The sequence below is a fragment of the Camelus ferus genome, chromosome 15 (genome assembly GCF_009834535.1).
Source record: "Camelus ferus isolate YT-003-E chromosome 15, BCGSAC_Cfer_1.0, whole genome shotgun sequence".
Lineage (NCBI taxonomy): Eukaryota > Metazoa > Chordata > Mammalia > Artiodactyla > Camelidae > Camelus > Camelus ferus.
Genome location: NC_045710.1, coordinates 41,422,467 through 41,443,424, shown reverse-complemented (window position 1 = coordinate 41,443,424; position 20,958 = coordinate 41,422,467). Strand labels below are relative to the sequence as shown.

At 38.1% G+C, this 20,958-nt stretch overlaps 1 pseudogene; it reads left to right on the top strand.

The window, feature by feature from the left end:
* The first annotated feature begins 12,813 nt into the window (after positions 1–12,813).
* Positions 12,814–20,958, top strand: part of LOC116668823 — a 61,451-nt pseudogene continuing 53,306 nt past the window's right edge.

The window sequence follows — 20,958 nt, the reverse complement described above, 5'->3', positions numbered from 1 at the left end:
TGGTCTCTGTTGTCTCTGTTACTCTGGGATTACAGGGGTGGGTGGAGTCCTGCGTGGTAACATATATGCCAGCATTACAAACAAATAGACCTTCACACCTATACAAATGCTGTTTCTGTAAGAGACACTGAGCTCATCAATTTGCAGGAGCCTCTTGAGAATGTAGCTTTATGTAAAGGGTTCATATTAAATGATACTTGATCCTATTTAAGTGAAGGCATGTGAAATGTGCAGTGTGGGTATAATTATTTTGATTAGTGAACTCTAATGCAGACACCATCACATTTCCATACCACAGTTAACATTTAGCAGAATAGGCGGCCTCAGATCATTAACAACGGGCCATAAGCAATCCTGGCATTTCCCAAGAAACCTGTAATTAATTGGAAACCATGAATTGAGGAGAGGCATCTATTTTTTTTAATTGATTACTTTGTTCTATGCAGATAAAATAAAAGTATAGGATAGGCCATGATGAATGGTTACTACCTAGTGTATTCTACTGAGAAACTAGAGTAGTGCTCCAAGAAATACTTCTAGGAGATAGAATAAGAAAGTTTGCAGGTAAAGCAAAATACATGGAAGTCACAAAATCCTTTCTTCTCTCTCATGGATCGGAGACTCACCAACATTATAAAGACACACAACATTAAATATTAAAGCATTCAATAAAATCTTTGGAGTCAATATTTACCTTTATTTTGACTGATCAAAATCCAAAGCCCTTCCCCTTTTGGAAGAATCTTCACTATTTAGCCAAAGGAGCACAAATTCTTTCTCTCTCTACCTGTTAGTAGGTCGGGTCTAAGTACCTGATTCTTTGCAGATTGATGTTCCAACCAAAGCTTAAACTCTGGAGGGAGTGATGCAAAAAGAAGGGAAAGAATTTATTTGCAAGAGTTTTACAGAGTCCTGTGAGATAAGTGTCAGCAACAGGATTGGCAGATAGCCTTGGTTTTAAGTATTCCATGATGGCTGGGTTCGGTCGGATGGGTGGCTGTAGTACCAAAAACATCATTCTCATCAGACTAGACCTTTGGTCTGAACTTGGTTGTGGTTGTCATTACCTAAACTTCCTTGGTCTACCCAAGCTTGTTTTCTCCAGATTCCATTCTATCAGCTAACAAATAACTAACTTATTCTATTTTTGCTAGAGGTTTAGCAGGTGCTTGTGGCCAAGAGCCACCTCAAATGATGTGCCACCTTGTTTAAAAATATAGGTGATTTAAAATAACCCTGTTAGGTAATATTTTTCATCCATCATTTCCCTAGAATTATAGCCACTGAATATTGAAAGGAGCCCCAGAGGGCATACTTTAAACAGTTCTTTAAACAGTGCATGGTGCCTTCTACAACATTTCTGATTGGTGGATATTTGGTCTTCACTTGAATGCCTTCAGTGACAGAAAGCTCACAATGTTTTAAGGCCCATTATTCCATTTTCAGACAATTCTAATTTTCTATTGTTAATTATTTGAGCTAGCTGTCTTTACAAGACTATGTTGATTTATTTGGCAGCCTCATCTAAGTTTTAGCTCAAATTGATACTGCAGTAAGTATATATCTCTGTTTTGACAGTGTATAAAGGTTCAGTTTCATTGAAGTTTACAAAGTTAAAAATATTTTGAAGAATGGCTAGGGCACAAGTATCAGCTCTGAAGAACTCCCTTGGGAAGTTCTTTGCCGCAGACTTGTGACATTTCTAGCTCAGATTTAGGCCTGGCTTCCTAAATTCAGTACAGGTTTGAGTCTTAGCTCATCACCATTGGCAGATGCCTCGAGAACCATGTTGTCTTCCCCAGACTGCCTGATTTAGAACCATATCTGGGCTCAGTGATAAGTGGAAAAAATTACTTAGATCAATATGAGTGCTGGATTGGGTCAAACTTCCTATGACAAAGAGAAGGAAAAGTGTTCATGTACGTGAACATTATGACAAATGATTTTGAAAAATAATTACCTGCCAAAGTGAGTGTATAAGATGTAGATAATTCAAAGTTCAAAAACTCTTTAGAGTGAGTGATAGTCTCCACTCGGCCTAAAACATGTGGCTAATTGCTGTTTATTAGCAATATGCTTTCCTCCTTTGCAATGGCCATAATAAATCAACTATTGGAATTCCCTGATTAGCCATTTTATGGGCCAGATCCACGATTTGCAATTCTGCTTCAGAAGACATATCTTCATTGATCAAAATCACTTAAGTCAAGAGTAAAGACACACTTGCCTAAGTCAATTAAGGAATTCATACCAGGAATGGAGACCCATGGAAATATTTGTCGAAAAAGGACACCTGATTAAAACAACCCCTCATAACTCTAGCAGCTTTCTCACTTTATATTTAGTGGTGTCTGCTTTTATCAGTGGAGAAACCCAGGGAAATAGAATTTGTTGTGAAACAATACATGAATTTACATTCCTATGTGAATTTTTAATTTTTCAGTCATGTATTTCATACTTTCGTATAAATGTCCCTGAAGTAGCTTGTGGCTTAGTAGCTGTAACTGAAGACAACCCTAAAATTTAATATGTACAGAACTTGTATGACTGACAAGCGTAGTATGTGTAGTAGTTCAACCCTCCGGAAGTTGTTTCATTGGAAATTAACCCTTGGGACTCCTCTGGATAATTTTTTTCTTGTTCTCAAATTTTATCTCCTTTGTCTTTCTTATTCTTATTTTCTTTCTCTCTCAAAGAATTGTCACCCTTCTCCCAGTTGCTTGAGTCAGACCGTTGGTTTTCACCCCTTGATTGCTGTTCATTCTTTTCCTCACTTGCTGTGATCGCCAGTCATCAAGTAGCGTTGATTTCACTTGCCTAAACTTCTTTAGCTTCCATCCTCTTGCCTCCGTGTTCTCTGCTGCTGCTTTCATTTAGGATTTGTCTTCTCTTGCCCAGATTACTAGAAGAGCCTCGTAAGTGGTTACCCTTTAAATTTAGTCTTGACATTCCTCCCAGCATGATTTTTCTAATATGCAAATGTGGCCATGCTGTTTAGTGCTACACATTCTTCAGTGGATCTACAGTCAAGTCAGTGTCAACCTCCTTAGCACGTCATGTAAAGCTTCTTGTGCCTAAGTCGTTCTTATTTCCCAAACCTGTGCATACCTCTTTCAAATCCTGGATTTCAACTATATACCCCTACTTCCCCTGAGAAGCCAAGCTCCCTCTCACTTCCAGGATTTAGTACAGGATTTTCCTATTTCTGTTGTCTTCCTTGATCTTCCCAGAATCATTGAGGGGTCCATTCTTTGTCCTTCAATGATAGAATCCCATGGTTGTCTTTATTATATATATTTCCAGAGGATACAATTGACTCAGAATTCTACAACTTCATGTACCCTTTTTCTACCATCATCCTCACCCTCCCACAGGTACACACACAAGTATGATAGTGATTTCCTAACAGGAACTTATGCTAAGTCATCCCTTGAGAGTGGCATTTTCTTCTATATTCTCCTCCCTTTTAATTTAATTTAACTATGTTTATAAAATATATGTAGCTTTTCTTTTTTTTTTTTTTTTCTTCTTCCCGAGGAGTAGGCGACACCATTTTTTTGCTGTCTTAGGTATTGCTCGCTTTTCTTCTTGCCTCTGTAGGATTATGTGTGAATTGGCCCAGGGCGTTGCTCTTGAAGTACCATGGCCAACCCTTATTTCTGCTTCCCTTTTCCCATGGCTCCAACCAGAAAAAGGCTAAGACTGTGTCTTGACTATTAAAAGTCACAGTTACCTCTGTCTTCTCATATTAATGATCAGGTGTCCTCATCATTTATTTTTATTCTTACGATTGGTTTGGAAAAGTAGTTCTTGAGATTTAAATTTGGGTTCGTGAGAAGAAATAATTCTTTCCATATTTACTAATATCTTTCTAGTTCAACTATCCATCTTCTTCCATGAGACCTAATACTCTAATCACTTCCTAACACGTTTTTCCATTCCTATTCTTCCTCCTTTTCTGATTCGTTCTCTACCCAGAAATCAGAGTGTTATTTTCAAGATGTCTGTCTCCTGTTTCTATCCTCTGTTTAATGCTTTCCCATTACACTGATAATAAAATGTAAAAACCTTCACATGGTATAAGAAGCTTTACTCTCAACTACCCCTTGAAATTCATTCCTCTCTGTCTTGCTCACAACTCTCCAGCCACTATTTCAGATCTTTGATTTTGTCTTTCTGTCTGAATACTCTCCCCAGCCCACCCCCTGCATTCCTTATCTGGCTGTTTTAGGTCTCAGCTTAAATGTCACTATCTCATATAGGCCTTCTTTCACGTCTTATTTTATAATGAACCCCTCGTTTCATTCCCATACTGCGCCTCATCATGGTACCTCATGTCATTTGTCATCTGCAGGTTCTCAGATACCTTTATTAAATGTGTAATAAGTGTAATGTTTTGGGGGAAAAGAAGGTGGTGTGCTTTCCTTACATGCCATTTGGAGGGGGTGGAGATGGAGGCTGACCCTCCTGACCTTTGCTTCCTCCACTCATGTCCTTCTAGAGCCCTTTACCCTTTCAGTGTGTTTCAATTCCCTGATTGCGTTCACTCCCCGCAGCCAGATTCTACCTCTTTTTGTGAAGGTTGCCCTCGGGCTAGTAGAGATGCTCGGAGTCTGAATACTCCATCTCTTTTGTTCCCGATTAAGGCCACAATCTCCTCCGTTTCTGATGCTCCCATTTGGGATTGAGCCAAAGTTACTATACCCTGTGCGACTTTGCTTAGTTCTACACTCTTGCTTGACTTCCATTCATCCCTTCCTTATCCCACTTCCTCATGTGCCTATTATTTTTCCTAATGAATCACTTTTGCAAGAATCCTTGACTCAGAATCTGTGTCTGGGGAACTCTTAACGGAGATATCCAACCTCACAAGAGAGGCTTTTAAATGTTTTTCATGTCCTTAGTACATAATGTTGACCTAGGTTGTCAATCAAATCCTAAATTATTTCTTGTTTAAACAGGCGCCGATAGAGAGTGTGCTGGAAAAGACCTCAGTGATCCAGCCATCCAGTGGCATTGTTTTATTGATGAGGGATTGAGCAGCAGAGGGCGTGTGCTCTGCTCAAGGTCACAGCCTTCCTGAGCAGCAGGGTGGCAACCAGGACCAGCATCCTGATATCCCTGACACCCAGACTCATGCTTTACATCAAGAACTTTTCATAAATTTAAATTGGGTGATTTAAAAAGGATGAAAAGAAACCAAACACTATTAAAGTAAAACAAATTGGCCTGCAGATGAAAATAATTCATAGGGGTGTTAGAAATCATTAAAATACAACCCGAGGAGAAACTGAACTGTTAGCAACTTAGTGTCCTTTACTGTCTTGTTCTCTGCAGTTCCACGTAAATGTCATTTCCTCTAATGCTGCTTTCAAAGAAATCATGGGGGAAATAGATAGCTGTAGGATGTGTGTGTGTCTGTGCATATATGTATCACATAGCATTGAATTTAATGATTCTTCTTAAAAATAAAAATTTGAAATATTTACAAAATTACCATTAAAAGCCATAGTACAACTGCTTCACGGATTGTGATGAGTAATAGCTTCATACATCTTACTTGAGAGGCCTCAAAGTGCCTTAAGTGTATTGTACTTGTGACTTACGAGGTTCCCAGGCAAGACATAAACCCATAATTTTCTGTAGTCACTGCTACTCAAAACGATGGACTCCACCTAGAGTGGAATTGATTTATTAGATTTTTTAATTCAAATGATGAATAATTTTTCTGATTAATGAAAGGATTCTAATACCAGAGCTGGCACATCATCATGATTTGGTCTCTAAAACTAATTTAAGCGACATTGTAAATACCACTCAATAAAAGACAACTATTGTTCTGTGTGTGTGTGTGTGTGTGTGTGTGCACGCGCGCAAGTGTGCATGTGCTAGTGCATAGTCATAGACCTGTGAAATTTTATGGGAGGTGGAGGGGTCTCTTCTTGTGACATCAATTTCATTATTACTAAAGGGTTAGAGAGCTATTACGATAGTTTTGCTAAAAGGAGGGGCAAGATCGGAAGTGTAAATGTATTGCCTTGAAGCCCATTTCTGATGGTTTAGCATTATTTCAACTGAGATAAGAAACACGAAATGCAATGCTTTTCAGTAGGTAGAGTGAGAAGGGATTTAGTTATCATGCAAACTTCCACACTGTGCAAAAATATCATAAGTATCCTTTTCCTAGAAGTGATGTTTGAATACTGGCAGGGACGAAGAGCTTAATATTGATAGTTTTAGACAACCATGAGTTTTAGAAAATTTTAACTTATATTCATGTGGGATATATGTCTTCATAAATCCAAAGCTCTTGTCGGTATTCTGCCCTGTGGTGACATACAGAGTTAGTGCAGTCCTTCAGATCCTTGAAGACAAGACAGCTACCATGTGTCCATCCCTTTTTGCCTTTTTAGATAGAAACTGGAGCCTTTCCAGCCTTTTAAGCACATCTCATGCCACATGGTTTCTATATTTTTCATAACCCCAACATGTTTTAACTGGAGAAATTCCCTCTTCAAATGTGGTATTTAATTGAGAATACAGTACTTTTGCTGCTCCTGATTTTGTTCATTCACCGGATATTTATTTAGTGTCTATGTTGTATCAGGAATTATTCTGGGTATTGATTGAGGCATACAAGGGGAGAAAACAAGCCCCCGTCTTCATGATGTTTCTACATATGCTTAGCAGTGTGTATTTTAAAATGTGATTTACCTCCCTAGATCCAGACACTGTTTTCTCCTTACTATAGTCTTACATTTCACTAGGAAGTTCAACTTAGCAAGTAAATCTTGCTGTTTGCTCATCACTAATTAAAATACATAGGGTTTTTCAGATGAGGATGGTACAATCTCTCATTCTTACTTCTGTTCTTAATCATCTCTTAAGTTAATACATTTATTGTCTTTTTTTGGGATTTTGTCTTATCCTCCAACTTGAAATAATCTTTATAATTAAATCTTCTTATCTGTGAGTTGGCCCTTTGGGTCTTGATTCAACCAAAAATTGATAACGAGATTTTTTTTGTGACTTTATTAATCTGGTTAAAGTGCTATTTAGGAGAAGAGTCAAGTACAGAATCTTGCAGTCCTACAATAGTTACATTAACTCTTGCTTTCAAATGGTAATATCACTTAAAACAAATATCATGGTTAAAAAAATCTTTAAAGTCTGTTCAGTGCAACCAAAATTTCTCAGAAATTCTGCCCTCATGTGTAACCATAACTAACTATTTTTTACCTTTCCAGAAGTTTAATGCACATATTTTATATAAACAGTATTATATTATCTACATTAAATTAACATACATATTATATACATTTTCTATTTTCAAATGTACTAAATACTCCTGCCCTTTTGAATGTGTGTATTTTATTCCAGTGTATGCATATACTGTAATTCATTTATTACTCATCGACAGTTAAGCTGTTTCCAAATTTTTTCCATTATATGGCCCATCCTTACAGGGATATACATCTTCATGTACTTACACTACCCCCCTTAAGATAAAATTTCAGAAGTAGGATAGTTCCAGAAGTGAATTGAATTATATACAAATTAAAATTTGGGGGTACGTTACCAGATTGCCCACTGGAAAGCAGGAACAATTCCACACAACCACTTCCAGTATGTCAGGGGTTTTTATTTCTTAACATCCTTGCCAGCAAGGTGAAATGTAATGCTTTCTAATCATTATCCATCTGATATTTTTGTTTTAATTTGCATTTACATGCTTGTTAATAATCTTTTATATACTAACTTGCCATTTGCCCAGGTTTTTATTTGGGTTATTTCCTTTCCTTTTTGATTTGCCTGAAGATAGTGAGTTTTAAAAAGACATATTTTGCACAAAGTTGTCTTTTAATATATATCTTTTGCATATGGTATATATAAAATGTGTGCTGTCAACTCTGAAAGACTGTCTCTACTGTTAATTTGATCTTTAATCAACTCTCTTTAGATGCAATTGAAAAACAGATGATTTATAACAGCACTCCAATATCAAAATGGAACTTGGAGAGGGCTGGAGAGTTGTAATAAAAATAGTACTGGCAGATAGTATCATGTTATCTCATGCTAAGTATGTCAATCTCTCCAAAATGTCAGTTTCCATATTGGTAAACAACAACCACTACCAAAATCGAGAATAATAATGCTCTTCTTGCATAAAGGGATGTTGTGATGATGAAATGTGTTCATGTATATGCTAGAAATTTTTAGTATGTGAGGCACAATTCAAGTAATAGGTTTCAGTCTTTTTTTAACTACTCTGGTTATAGAAATCCAAGAGGTTATGGCATCTAGCTATATCTAATCTGTAGTCTGCAGAGCCAGTATTTTTATTTCTGTTCAGGATGTGGTTCATATTCTGTCTTGTAGGACTCCTGCCATCTCCTATGATTCTTAAACCTCACTGGCAACATTCAGGCAATCACAACTGCAAGTTTTCCCAGTGCTTAGGATGCAATTCATCTTAGTCTAGAGACAAAAATCCACTTAAGGTCTCTGGGGGCTCTCTCACTACCTCCTTACCTCTCCTGAGTTTCAGTTTCCTCTTAAACCTGTTTGTTCTCTTTTTGCAGCTTGGAGATTATTCTCCTTCAGGGAAAACACAGAGTAGTTTTGCTTTCCTTTTGTCATCTTTTTAATCCCTGCTTCCCAGCAGTGTGATTATCTATTCCTGCTTTTTTCTTGCTTTGAACAATGCTCCAGACACCCTGTGGTTATCATTGATAATTTTTTTCAAGCTTTCCCTAAAATAAGGTTTAGCTTTCTGAAATAAATTTTTATGTCTTCCCCCCCCCCCCAGTCTTCTGTATTTATTCTAGGTTATGTCCCATTCATTTCCCATCTATCATGATTTTATGATTTGAGGGACTGGGTGGCCCAGGTAGATTTTGCTATTACCAGAGACAATGGAGAGAATTTTCTTTCCCAAAACAGTGGGAAATACCAGAGCCAGGGTAGAAGCTCTGGGAGGAGGAAGCCAGAAAGGAAATCTGGAGGTGAGCAATCAATGGGCAATAAGACATCATGAAGCCAGCAACCAGGGCAGTTAGAGCAAATGTAAAATGAAGCAGAGAAAAATCAGTCATAGAGGTTTACTGAAGGCCAGGAGGAGTTGTATTTATTGCTTACTTTAAAGGAACAGCCGGAGTGTGGATTTTTAGCATGGCTTACAGGGAGTAAGTCTTACACTCTTGTTCAGATCCTGGCCTCTGATTCCCCTAGATTCTCTTTGGAATTCAGTGATTCCACTTCAGATTCCACTTGTTGTTCTCTGTGATATGGGCAGGGCTGTTCATAGATCAATGGTTCATCTTTGTGAAAATCTAGGTTTTGTAGAGTTGGGTTATGAGGTTGAGAGTTAATAGGAAATTAGCAATTTTTTGAAATGGCAAGCATTCGTTCTGTGACAGTTCAGCGGGGATGTAGAAAGAGACTTGTTTTGTCATAAAGTGCTCTGGAGGGGTATCTAATAAACCCTTGTTATGAGGTGCTACCAAGGCAATGGTGGAAGAATTCAGCGGCAGGCTGGAAAAGTCCAACGAGCTAAAGTGGCAAGTGACAGGAGACTGCCCTTTGGCAGGTCTGTGTTGCAGGCTGATTCCTGGACACCAAAATAGAATCAGCATCTTGGCAACAGTGAGTCTTCCAAACCATAAACGTGGTATATAAATATATTTATTAGGTCTCCTAAAGTTTCTCTCAATTAAGTTTCTATAGGTTTTACATGTTTTTAGTAGATTTATATGTAGATATTTGATATGCTGATGCTATAGTAAATTGTCTTTTTCAGCTTTTTCTAGCTGCAGCCAACAATAGAAACAGACTATCCAGTGACCTCACTCAACACACTTACTTATTCTAATGGTTTTTATGTAGTTTGGTTTTATTATAGATATAGGTGTTATGTGTATAAAGTAGGCTTTTAGGTCTTTTTTTTTTTTTAACCTTTTGTAGACAAACTTTTTTGGGGGGAGGGGAATGTTGGAATCCTGAACCAAAATTCCTGGAGCCTGAGACCTGGAACAGGGCTCGAAGTAAAACTCTTATTAGTGTTTCTAGTTGCTTGTAAGAACCATAGGGAAACATGGGTGACACATGTGAAGTAACACCAGCTTTTCAGAAATTTCACTGTTTGCAGCTTGATGAGATAGTTTCATAGATCCCTTCCACTCCCTTAAAAGAACATATTTGGTTCAGTCAGTTTATAATAGCTAGCATTTTAAAAAATTCATTATGTGCCACACATAATATGCTTTAAATTTTAACTCATTTCCTCTTCAAAAGAATACCATGAGGTAGAGGGAGAGTATAGCTCAATTAGTAGAGTGTGTGCTTAGTATGCATGAGGTCCTGGGTTCAAGCCCCAGTGCCTCCATTAATAAATAAATAGACAAATAAACCTAATCCCCCACCCCCACAAAAAATTCTAAAAAAATTAAAAAAGAATACAATGGGACGTTAGCTATTTCCCCCATTTTACAGGTAAGAAAACATGGTCACAAGGAGGTTAAATAACTTTCCTAAAATTATACAGTAAGATGGTGAAGCAGTATGCAAATTGAGATGTTCCGTTTCTAAAACTTGTGGTCAGTGTTACACTATTTCGAGTTGATCTTCTGGATCAGAGAAGATCACAAAACTATCACATATCCCTTGGTCTACCCTGAGGTGGGTATATCCTATACATGATCAAAGAAAATTCAACATACAACTTAACTATACAACGTGAGTGTGTAGGGCAAACTCTAATAACTCCGATAGTTGTCCCTCTATAGCAAGGTACTTTTCCAGTGGCGGTTGTGGTGGTGTTCGGGCCAAAACCACACACCGGACTTGCCTTGTCACACTGAGGACAAGACTAACAGCAACCCAACAGCAGGAATCAATAATCAGTTAAAGACATAGCGTCATAAATTTCCCACCACACCTTGTCTTGGGGAATGCATTTGCTAAAATGGCAAAAGCATGACCAGATCCCTAGGTCAGGTGTGGTGTGCTGAGTAATCCTGGAGCCACGAGTAAATGTCTCCCAACTCATACACAAAGCAGCCATCACTTAGAGAAAGATACTTTCAACTACCAGACGTACTCCATCACTTAGTCGCTCCCCTCAGGGTCCTCTGAGTTAAATCTGTGCTCCTGAATCAGTCAGATCCAGTTTGTCCCATGTTGGCTCTTTAGTCCTAACTCTGGAGGCCCAGGAATCTAGGGGTTTGTAGCATGCTAGTTGGTGTAGTTGTCACACATGTTAGGAAGCCAGAAGGTACTATTTAGTTCTAAACCTGCCGCCTTGTTTTGATACCTGCAGTTGGACATGCTAAAAAGGTTGTCTCAATTATAAAAGAAAGATTAGTTAATTTTGTGAAAATGTTGGCTGTTTCCACATGGGACTAATTTTTCCTGTTTCCAACGGCTTAATGACAGGTGGTCCACGTTTTAGCTGCCAGTATTCACAGACGAATAAACAAAAGTACCAATAGCCAAAGATGTTCAAATTTAACCTAGTTAAAAATTATCGTACAATCTACAGTTTTCAGAGCCCATTAAAATTGCACAAGGCAGCTGCACACGGCAATAGCCAGGGCATAGTCCATGGGGACTTAGAGAAGAAAGGGAAAAATAAAACACCTCCTTGCTTTTCAGAATGTAGATGTAAACTGCCTTACTGTAAAGAGCTTATTTGCCAATAAATTGGCTAATGGCCAGCAACACATGGACCACTGTAAACAGACTCTTCAAAAGTGGACCCTAGAAGGTGAATGAGTTGTGAAAGTTATTGGCCGCATATCCTGCTTCAACATTGAAAAATATTAACCTACAATGCATTGATCTGCTTCAGTGATAAGGAAACAGATACAAATGATGGGGGTGAGCCTTCTACTAAGACATGGAAGGCAAGCCAACACTAACAGGGGGTCAGTTGTGGGGGGAGGGAACTATAAATATCACATAAAAGCAACTCCTTTGAGGAGAAACAGCTGAAAGAGTTACCCCTCCTCTCCCCACAGAAAAAGCGAAAAGAAAAAAATGTGACCCTGTTCTTTACCTTGCAGTAGCCAGTAAAGATGGAACACTCGCCTGAATTTAAAGGGCAGGACCACACATCAGACACGTTACTTCCCCTTAAATGTTGGTCCTGGGGGAATGTGGAACACCTGTGGAGAAAAGGTATCATGTGATTAAAATGATGGCCTCTGGTTTCTCCTGGAAAGTGGCAATTAATCCAGAATGAGAAAGGCTATGCAGTACTGCAGATTGAAGACAGAGAAATGTTGAGGGTGGTATAGGGGTAAGAGCTCTGAATATTAGAAGGGAGGGGAAGGGCACTGGTGTCTGGAGGGCATTTGAGTCAGGAAGGGAGAAGAGGAATATTAATTGGTGATTGTTTTTGGTGATTGTTGTTGTTTATGCTTTGTCTTGGCAATGTTTTTATGTTGAGCCTGCAATTCTATTAGGAACCATAGTTATGTTTTCTCATTTAATATCAAGATAACTCAGGGAGACACACATCATTATTACCATTTTATAGACCAGTAAACACATGTTTGGTGACGTTAAATCCTTGCCAGAGATGAGCAGTTAGTCCGCGAAAGAGCCAGATTTCCAAACTGTCTCTGGCTGCAGGTGCTGGATTGTTTCTTTTGCAGTCCATTGATTGGAGTTTAAACAAGTCACTTGTCTGCCCCAGGCCTCAGTTTCCTCCTCTACACAGGTGGATAATAATGCAAATCTGATACGGTTGCGGTGAGAAGTGTTTTGGGATGATTTGTGGGAAGGACTCAGGACCGGGCTTGTCGGCGCCTAATGGTTGAAAGCTTGGCGGGACGCAGCGCAGAGGAGCGCTGTGGTGAGGCCGAGGCGGGTGCGTGATAAAGACGTGGGGCCCTTGCTGGAGCTGTGTCTCTCCTCCCCGACAGGACCACGGACAATAACCCTAATTCCAGGCAGTCATCTTGAAAATGTGTCTGGAATTGCTCGCAAGAGGAAGACTATAAGAGAATACGGATGGAGTAGTGAAAAACCCAAGTTCACTACCGAGAAAACAGTTGGAACTACTTCCCTGATTGGGCTCCGTACCATCGCTTTTCAGAAAGCGCGTTGTTAGAGCACAGATCCCTCGCAGTTGTCTAAAAACCAATTTACAGCTGCTCTCCAGCACCACCTACCGGTAAACAGACAGAAGACAGGACGCAAGCTGCAGGGCTGAAATTGAGCAGATGGGTTTTTAAAAGTCAGTTTGAGGTGGGAGAACAGTTAAAGGAGACCCTGTACAGCCACATAATAGAGCATTGCATAGACCCGATGTAACAGGCAGAATATGTAAAAACGTGACTTTTGGAACAGTCTGTAAAAAATTAGATTACAATACTATAAACAAATATGCAGACATGTCTTCAGAGGATTTAGAAGTTGGGAAAAAGAGGAAATGCACAGAGTTTGATGAATTTACAAAGTTTTCTTTCAGACTGGTTGTTTTGTGCATTGGCCACAAACATAACCTTCAAAAGTAATCTGTAATAGATTTGCAATTGTACCAAAATATGTATTAAATAGTCATAGATGGGAAAAAGAAATGAAAATGATTATGTATTTTGGGGTGCATTAATTTTTTCTCTTAAGCTGTCTATAATTTGAAAAAGGAAAGCCTTATTTAAAGTAACACATAGTAAACAAAAAAATCCAAACTGCAAAAGGTATATAGTGAAACACAACTCTCTCTGAAGCCCAGAATCCCATTCTCTCTTCCAGAAATCGGTCAGGTTTATGAGTTCTTGTTTACTTCTCTAAAATGTTTTCCTTGCATATTCAGCAAGTGTTTGTGGGTGTGTGTCTGTGTCGCGTCTTGGTCAGGAACCTCGGGGACATCCCTTAATGCCATCAGATCATTTCAGCTTTAACTAAAAAGTTGGCTGGTACCACTAGATGACAATAAAATAAGTTGAATTTAGGCAACAGAACTGTGTTAAATATGTGTTTAGCTTTTTAGAATTTATGTCAAAAGGATTGGTGAAGTCTTTAAATTCAAATTTATTTTTATCAAAGATATACTTGCATGGTGTTTTCTTATTTCCACATAGCATACTTATGGGCATATTTCTTTTTCAGTTAACTCTATATGATGCCTATTTCTTTTCTACTGTACAGGATGAGGATAAAGCTTCTTAAACTGTCCTCCTAAACACACAAGCACACATTCCCTCCCCCACCCAACCAGCAGAGTCATTTCATATTTCACATTTGGCTTGAAATATGATCAATACTCAGTGTGTACACTGTTATGATTGTATAAATATTATTTGCAGATGAGACATATTTATGGCTCAGGAGGACTTGGACATTATGCTATTTTATTTCTTGTATAAATGTTGCTTTTTCTGGACTTAATAAATGTCTCTTTTTAAACTTTACACAGGTTTCTATGTACCTATCAGTAAATCATCCCTAAATTCTCAGACATCCCTAGACTCAGAAAATCTCTCGGTGTATTCAAACACAGGAGGTTATCTGTCAGTTACATTTCCTCTTCTTTTTAAACAACCCCTGTTCTTCCACTTAAATTTGGATCCATGGCCCCCTGGGCCTGCTGCCCAGCTACCCTGAACATTTTCCACACCCTTTCCAGTGTTGTATCCTCTGGATTCTATCCTATATTGTCTGTTTTATGCCTTCATTTGAGGAACAGATTGTTTAGAATCTTTCAAAGAAAAGGTGTTTGAGTGTTTTTATTTGTTTGAGATGTGATAACCTGGCTAAAAAGAATTTCTAGGTTGAAAATGAATTATTTCCTCAAAACTTTGAGAACATTAATTTCTTATTTCTAGTTTCCAGGGTAAATGTTTGTTTTTCTTTGTTTGTTTCTGTTTTGTTTGGGGAATTCTGACACAGTTCTACTCCTGATGTTTTCTCAGTGACCTGCAGTTTTCTCTAGAAGGGTGTAGGGTCATCTCTTTCTACGCAGGGTTCTGAAGTTTCGTGTAGAAGTCTTGGTGTGGCTTATTCTTCATTCACTTGGCAAAAAAAAAAAAAAACAAACCCAAAACAAAACAAAACCAAAAAAAGTGGATTTTTTTTTAATTATTTCTTCAACAATTATATTCTGCAATTTTGTCCTGTTCTTTTTTCTCCCTCTGTTCTAGAACTTCTTTTATTTGTAAACTAGAATTCCTAGGTCACCTTTTGAATTATTTTCTCTTGAAGTTTCTATTTCTCTGTGTTTTTGGTCTTTGGAGATGTGCTCAGTTTTATTTTCCAAAACTTCTGAATTTCCGCTTTCCTTTGTCATATTTATCTTTTTCAAGGGCACTCTTGTCTCAATGTTCCACTTTTCTGTGACTGTCTCTTAGGGAAGCAGTAACTTCACTTCTCTCTCTCGGTGTCATACAGCTTTTTTTCCCCTCATGATTCTATTTAGCCTTCCACACTGTCTATATTGTTCAAGTGTAATTTTTTCTATTTGTTGATTTTGATATTTGTCAGTTTTCTTAGGGACTTTCCTCAAGTGATTGGTGATCCATGAGTCTATCAAATAGCACATATCTGAGAGAGAGAGAGAGAATTAGAGAGAGAGGGAGAGAGAGCGAGCAAGAAGGAGAGAAACAGGTGCTGGGATTTATTGTGGAGAAATGTTTATTTAGGGACTCTTGTCAGCATCTGAAGGTCTCTCTGTTAGGATTGTTTTCCTAGAAAAGAATCCTCTAGTATTCTTCCCGGTGAATATAAAGCTGGCATCAAGGTTCTGGGGCCAAGCCGAAAGGGACTGGGGGTCCCATAATTCAGTATATAGACTCTGATTTAGTCTTCACCCCCCACCCACTGAGCTATCTGGTGTCTCTAAACCCAGACTCCCTGGGTGCTACCTCCTCAGTAACTGAAACCTATTGTCCTATCAGGTTGTAGGGGTCTAGTTGCTCTTATTTTGCAGACTTGTGTTCATTAATCTGTTTCTTCAATGAATATTTGCCAAATGCCTACTACATGCCAAACACTGTTTTATGTAGCATGGAAAGGATTGTCTGCGAAACACGTGGAATCTCTTGCCCACTGTGGGGCTTTCATCCCCAAATGAATCTTTACTTTCAAAACTTATTGGTGTCTCCAAATTCTAAACTTTGGTCTTCTGTAGTGCAAGTTGGCTTGCTTTTTCTGTAGCTCTTTGCCTACTCTGTTTTTATTTTCTATTTGGTCTGTTCAGTCAGGTACCTCCTTGCCCTTTTGTTTTCCAGTTCCAAAACTGGGTAGCTTCCACCTTCCTCTTCAGCTTTTTTGTTTTGTTTGTACTTGGGGATTGATTTCATACCCTTTTGGTCATTTCATGGCATTTAGGAAGAACATAGAGGTACACATGTATGTCCAATAGACCATCTTTAGTAGAAACAGCTGGGAGTAATTTTGCCTAATGAGCCCAGCACCTGAATGTCTGCCAACCCGCGATGTGCTTGGGTCCCCCAAAGTCTCATGGAGTTGGGAATCTGGACTTTCCTGTACTAAGAGTTCTCTCTGGTACAGGCTGGTCCTGTCTGCAGAGGGTCTGCATGACTTTTCCTGCAATTGCTGTGTCCTCTGACAGAAATGCAGTTGCTTTTTCTGGTCAGAAAGGACCCAGAACAATTCCTACCCACCGCCCCCAACCGTTCCCTAGCATTATATATTGCCCGGAACTGAGAGAATTTATAGAGCTTCAGTATGTTTTTTAGTTAAGGCTCCTCACATTTTCCCCTTCTGGGTCTTTGGAAGCTTCAAAAAGAGGTTAATATATAATTTTCTATTTTTATCATGATTCTGTGCACCTGTGGTTTTTTGGAAGGAAATAGTCACTTGTCTAGAAGAAAGGCGACCTTGTTTCTTCTCATTTGGAACAAGAAAGTTCCTCTTGAGCACTTTTCCAATTTCCCAAAGAAGGGCAGATTTGTCCTACCACCTTCTGGAAACTTCATGGTGGCAGACTTCGTGGAGCTGAGGGACACAGGCTCTCTTTCCCCTTAAATCATGAAAATCAAGGCAATGTACCCTATAACCTGCTACACTCTGTCATGAGTGGCATGCCTTAGCCCAGTATCAGTTTTTTTCCCCAAGAAATCAAAACCGTACATCCTTATGGGAGATCTTCCCTTTCAGAGTATTGCCCCAAGTCTTTTCATATCAGAATCCTCAGTTTCCCATTTTTCAAAGTAGAGCCCAGTTCCAGCGATTACAGATGAAATTCTAGGATTTCAACTCTAAGTACTATTTTTCCGATGGGCATTAAATCTGGAAAATATGTTTTCGACTTTCTTGAGGGGATTTAGAGGAAGAGAAAAGGAGTCAATCTTTTATTAAGCTATTAAATTGGTTTGTGAATTCTACACCTGTGGTGGGAAAGGAGTGGAGAAACTCCATGGTCCTGACCTTCTTGTTCCTAAAGATAACTTTTGTGTGTGAATAAGAATTTCACAACTCTGAAAGGAAATCTTTTCAAAGGGAACTAAAGAAAATGTCAGAAGATTTTCAAACTATGAAAATTACTTAAGTGAAAAACTGATACTAGAAATCTGAACATTGACAAAGCACAATATTACCTATAAAACTCTTTGGCATCTTTTCATATTTCCTTCAAAATGCTTTGTGAATTGCCTGCCCCTTTAAGTGATAAACCTGTACCGGTACTTCCTTGAGAAACTTCATACCACCTAGAACACACTTGGAACAATAATAAGTATTTACAAACACTTTTAAAAATTAACTTTCAGTTATTTTCACCCAAGATAAATAGTTAAGACATCTACTCCGAAAGGCACACAGAAAGGAGCAGATTACTTGATCACTTATGTAAGATGTACTTGTTGAATGTGCACCGGGTGTCAGGTCTTAAGAGAAGTTTTAGGAGCACAGGCATAAATTAGAGAGCTGTGGCAATGCCTTCACCAAGCTGGTGGTGAAGACAGATGATGAAAGAAATATACACAAAATGTGGGATAAATGCTGTAGTGGCAGAATTATAAGGAGTTTAGATAGCATTTTAGTTCAGGGTTCAACCCTATTCCAGAGGTGGGGAAAGGAGTGCCAGCTAAAGGTGCTATCTTAAATGGTATATAAGAGCTCTCTCGAAAAAGAAGGGAAATTAGTTTTCCAAGAGGAAGGACTAGTATATATGAAGATCTAGAAATGAGAGAGGAATACATTGTAGTGCAGTTACAACAAAGAAATTTGTGAGACAGAGAGAGGTGAGAATTAGGGTAGGCAGGTGAGCAGAGGTCATATTATTCAGGGAATTTAAAGGTACATTATGGGTATGGATTTCACTACAAAGATAATAAGCAGCCATTGACAATTATTTTAGGGTGGTAATAATGTGATTAGATTTGTACTTCGGGCGGATCATTTTGGCTGCGTATGAAAAATGAATTGAAAGAGAACAAAGTGTTGGAGCACTTCTTATTCCAGTCTTGTCAGAGAAGCCAGCATTAGACTTAACTTCTTACCTAAACAACTATAGAGGTAGACCAGTTATGTAAAACAAATATTTTTAGGCATTGGACACCAGTCAGCGTAAGGCTGAGATCCTTAATGAAAAAACAGAACAAAAAAACCCCCACGTAAGTAATTTTTGGATTCCTTCAGATTTCTGCCAGAGGAAATGTCCAACGCATGATACTCGAAAGCAGAAAGGGGAATTCTCACTGGGCAGAGTAAGACAGTTTGGTGTTTTGGGGCTGCATACATGCCTAGAATTTGTGGGGTATGTTGACAGAATGAAATAACCACAGTAGAAGAGGATTTGAAATTTGTAAAGGGGTTCTCTGGTCCTCGGGATGCAAGGTGAAATTCCACAAGGCATAAGGCCATGGAACTGCTGATGAGGGGCAGACAGCTGAGTGAGATTCCTGATCACACAAAGATCACGAAGTGCCAGGAAGATGTTGGAGTTCTGACCTCAGAAGTTACAGACATCTTAATAATTAAGCCAGGTATTCAGTTGAAATCCCCAAATAGTAAAGATCACACTCTAAGACTACTTTGCACTCATTTAACAAGTTCTTTGCCCAACAACTAAGTGGAAATTTGACATAATCTCACCCTGAAAGCTAGAAAACAAGTCTGAACAGGATAAAATGATCCACCTATAATTTAACTACCCCCAAAACAGGACAATAGTATAGAAACTGATACAAAGATTCTAAAATGTATGTTGAAATAAAGTCCACATTATGTGTCTCTTGACTGGTCAAAACAATCTTGAAGAAATACAAATTTGGAGGGGTTTACTACCAAATTTCATAACATATTGTAAAACAACAATAATTAAGTCATGATTTTGGAGTTATGATTAAAAATACATCCGTGTCACAAAACAGACGTTCTATGTCCATATCTACGTATATGCAATCTACACATATGCTTTTGCCAAAGGAGTTAAACAATTTCGGTCTGAGAAAGGAGATTCTCAGTAAAGTGCTGGGGCAACTAGATGATCACATGGAAAGAATAAACATTGATTCTTTCCTCATATGAAGCATGATGGGCAGTGGCTCATAGACCTAATGGTAATAATATTTAAATTATACAGCTAGAAGAAAATATTTTCACAAGTTTAGGATTAGTCAAAGATTTCTTAGGAAGGCTCAAGAGGTACTAATCAAAAAAGAAACAAATGGTAAATTGATTTTCATTGATATTGAAAATTCTTGCTTATCAAAAACAGTATGAAGAAGGTTGAAATCAAGCCATGGACTGGGAGAAAATATTCTCAAAACATATACCTGACAAAGGACTCATAATTAAGACTACACAAAGAATACCTACAACTTAATAATTAAAGGAAAAATGACTAAAATATGGGAAAAAAAAGACTTGAACAGGTGTTTCACCAAATCTTATGTAAGAATGTCCACAATGCCTATGGAAATGTGCTGGGGGCCACCAATCATGGGGAAAATGCAAATTTAAACTACAATAAGATGTGACTACACCCTCACTAGAATGACTTAAATGAAGAATAGTAAAATACTAAATCTATGCTAAATATTGGAGAGGATGGCCAAGTACAAGTAGGACGCAAGTGTGCTGTTAGTGGTAATGGAAAATAGTGTGTGCACCATGGAAACTGCTTAGCAGTTTCTTAGAAAGTTAAAAGTCTTCCAGAATACCCTTGGTATTTCCTTTTCTTGGTATATGTACTTTAATGAATGTATATGTTCATTAAGAATGTACAAAAATATTCATAGCATCTGGATCATAAGAGCCAAACACTAAAAATAACCTAAATCTTTATCAACATGAGAAAGGATAAGCTAACAGTGTTACTTTGTACAATGAAACACATCATTTTATTGCACTTTACTGAGCTTCATAGATACTATATTTTTTTCAAATTGAAGGTTTATGGAAACCCTGCATTGAGTATGTCTATTGGCATCATTTTTCCAACAGCATTTCCTCACTTCATGCCTCTGTGTCTATTTTGGTAATTCTCACAATATTTGAAACCTTCTACCAGCGAAAAGATTATGACTCCCTGAAGTCTCAGGTGATGGTTAACATTTTTCAGCAATAAAATATTTTTAATTAAGGTATGTATGTTGTTTTTTAGACAATAATGCTATTATTGCCCACTTAATAGAGTATGGTACAGTGTAAGCGTAATAACTTTTATATTAACTAGGAAACCAAAAAAGTTGTGTGACTTGCCTTTTTCGTGGTATTTGCTTTATTGCGGCAGTGTGGAATGGAACCCATAACGTCTCCAAGGTATGCCTGTACTATTTAGCAATAAAAAGAACAAATTCCCAGTTCATGCAATAACATGGGTAATTCTCGCAGACTCTGAGGGAAAAAAATCAAATATAAAAGAATGATTATAATTCCATTTATGTAAACTTCAGGCATAGTCAAACTATTCTAAGGAGATAGAAATTAGAATGGTGTTTGAATTGTAGGACAATGGAATAATGAATGTAGGGCGTAGGTAATTTT